Below are 2,962 nucleotides of genomic sequence, written 5' to 3'. Positions count from 1 at the left end.
TGACCATATGTTGTAATGTCGTTTTTTTATCTTTGGAAGTCAGGGATGAATTATGGATACAATTGACAAGTCGGTGATTAGGATGTGGTGAGTAGATTATGTATTTCCATGTATGACTTGGAAGACTTGTTTTATGTTTTCTTCCTACTTAAATAAAACTAGAAAAGAGTCTTGAAACATATTCGATAATCATTGGAGACGATCAAAAAGTATTGCTCGTGAGGTTGCTGTAGTTCCAAGCAGAGCATGTATTTCATGTTTGTGGAGTACTTTCTTTTGTAAGTGTTTGTGTGGGGTGAACAACATCTGCCACACTGTCAGCCCTACATTCATCAACATGACAATGTCATTGTATAGTGCATTAGATGAATCACAGTCCTCATTTGGATAGAACTCTTTCAAACACTTGAGAAGGTCAGTATTTCCTGGATGTCGTGTCTCGAAAGCAATGTTCAATTGGAGATTATAATGACTTAGTCCAGTGCTTGCATCCATGAAGGAAATGAACAGAAACCAAAAAACACTTTAGTGACGGAGTAACAATTCTATTGAACTGGTTTGTTATCTGGTAGTCATGGAAGAAGATGATGACAGTCGCATGTGGAGAAATGCAGCAGTTTGTGGTTCATAAATGTGAGCAGAGAATAAAACTTTTTCAGATGGAGTATGAATCATGGCATGCCACAGCGAATCAGCTTATAGATTATGCCATTGTTGAAGCAGCAAACTTTTCCAAAATTTTGTAAGTTACACCACATCAAAGCAGACTCATGAAATTGCAAATAATTACTCTGCAATTGTGTTAACACTTGCACTACAAAATGAACCCGACAAATGCAATTTCTGGTCCACAAATGTGATGAGCTAATAAAACGTTCTCACATAAAGTATGAATCATTGCATGCCACAGGAACTTGTATTTGACATTGTTAAAGCAAAAAACCTTCCCAAAATTTGTTAACCTAAACCACATGAAAGCAGACTCATGAAACTGCACATAATCAGCCTGCAACTGTGTTAAAACTTGCACTAGAAGATGAGCCTGTGCTGAAAGGAATTTCATAAAAGGACCAGGCAGAATGAAATGATTTGATAATGTGGAAAATTCGATCCACAATGTGAATGTATGGAACGTTACAAACCAAACAAAAAGCCAGATAGACAATGGTCGTGTTAAGATTAAAAATATAAACTCAAGGACATCCTTGTCTTGAATATTTATTTTAAGCTCGTGTGTGTTGCCTCGTACTTGAAAGAACTCAGCAAAAACAATGCACGCAGCAGAAGTAGACACAAGAACTGTTTTGTATCCACACTATCACACTGAAATACTGAGATTCAGTTTCATTACACAGCCTGAAAGTATTGAAGTTTACGACATTGAAAGCAGTCCTAATGTATAGCAGTAATCCAAAACTGCAGTATTCAAAAACAACAAATACAAAAGTAGTGTTCGATCAGCCTACAATGGCAATCATAGATATATCCTCTGCAACTAATCAAGTATGGCAACCACAAAATGCAATACTCATAGACTACCGAGGGAAAACTATAGTTTCCTACAACCCAAATCCAAATTAAAAAACTATCCTCTGCAAAAAAAGTACCATCCCTACAGGACTGTGTAGTGAATGTGTATGAAGGGCTATCTAAACTGTCTTCTCAAACCGAGTCATAAAACCAGAACTATTTATGGTAAACTGGCCTGACGGTCTCGTTTCCATCAACAAATTCCTGGGAGCTACAATGCTCCGTGCATGGTAATTAGTAAATCTGCAATGAAGGGCCAGCAGGTCATCTACATGACTCCCACAAACTTGTATGTCCACCTGTGAACCATCCCGAAGTAAGACCCTGCCTTTCAACGAAGGTACAGGACATATCTATTGAACACTGGCGCAGCTGAAACAGAAACGCTTGTGTGGATCCCGTGTGACGCGAGAGCCACCACAAGATAAGCATTGAACACAGAATCAACAGGCATCTTCGGATTACCGCCCAAAGTGTAAGGAGAAAGAAACAAAAGGCGGTATTGCCCCTTCATCGCCTCACGGTCCAACAGAACGCTAGGAGGAGCCCATGCACGAGCACAGAAAACACACATGCACAAAGACTGTTCACCACGGGAGCACGTCAACACACAACGACCAAAACAGGCGGAAAATCAGTGAAGCTCCTGCATTCAACAAGCAGAGGAGGCAAAAAAATAGGGTAGCTCCTCCATTCAACCAGGGATTGGGGTTTGGCCAAGGGTTTTGTAACATGAGAAAAGTTCCTTTTCCCAATGCTCATGCAAGGCTATCCTTGCATGGATACCTCTCGTAGTCATTTTCTCTCGAATAGTCTATAAGAGAGAGGTGCCCTTTGGCACCTCTGTTTTTTGTAGTTATAACTAAGCCAATTTTGTGCCACTTGTGTTACTTTCATAGTCGTGGGTTTATTTAGGGCCTTCCTCTACCTAATGGTTTTGTGTTTTGCGCATAGTTTTTTGCACACAATAATACAACTATTTTAGCTGGTAAGAAGGAGAATTTGAGAAAGTTTCCAATTTTCCAAGAGTTTCCGGTGCTCTCTGATTGTTGGATTGATTAGGATTAGAGACTACCGCATCTTGGCTGGGTTGGGGTGAGCTACTATCGTGGTTAGAGAATATTCCGTTTAAGTGGATTGAGTCAGGAGAGATTATTAGATATTTGGGATGCCGTATTGGATTTGCAGTTTCAATGAAAGACAAATTTGAGTGGGCGGTTAATAAGTTTTAGGGAAAATTTAGTAAATGGTAAAATGCTAAGCTTTCACTTGTCGGAGGGATTGTGGTTGCCAAGCATGTGCTTTCCTAAGTGGCTGTCTATGTGCTATCCATTTTTCCTTTCTCTGTCAATTTGTTGAAGAAGATGGATAATATGATACAAGATTTTATATGGAGAACCCAATGGCATGCTTTTGACTAGAAGATGGTTAC

The 2,962-nt window shown here is 39.5% G+C and overlaps 1 long non-coding RNA gene across 1 annotated transcript; it reads right to left on the bottom strand.

Annotated features, from left to right (window-relative positions):
* Positions 1–1,555: 1,555 nt before the first annotated feature.
* Positions 1,556–2,219, bottom strand: LOC147888448 (uncharacterized). The gene is made up of 2 exons (XR_015543057.1): positions 1,996–2,219; positions 1,556–1,829 (listed from the first exon to the last, which is right to left on the bottom strand). It is a non-coding gene; the product is annotated as an uncharacterized LOC147888448 (long non-coding RNA).
* Between the last annotated feature and the right edge of the window lie 743 nt (positions 2,220–2,962).

This window comes from Dipteris shenzhenensis, chromosome 21 (genome assembly GCF_047967505.1).
Source record: "Dipteris shenzhenensis isolate YYH24624 ecotype China chromosome 21, Dip_SZ_1.0, whole genome shotgun sequence".
Lineage (NCBI taxonomy): Eukaryota > Viridiplantae > Streptophyta > Polypodiopsida > Gleicheniales > Dipteridaceae > Dipteris > Dipteris shenzhenensis.
The sequence above is the reverse complement of the archived record's forward strand: the minus strand, read 5'-3'. Positions and strand labels throughout refer to the sequence as shown.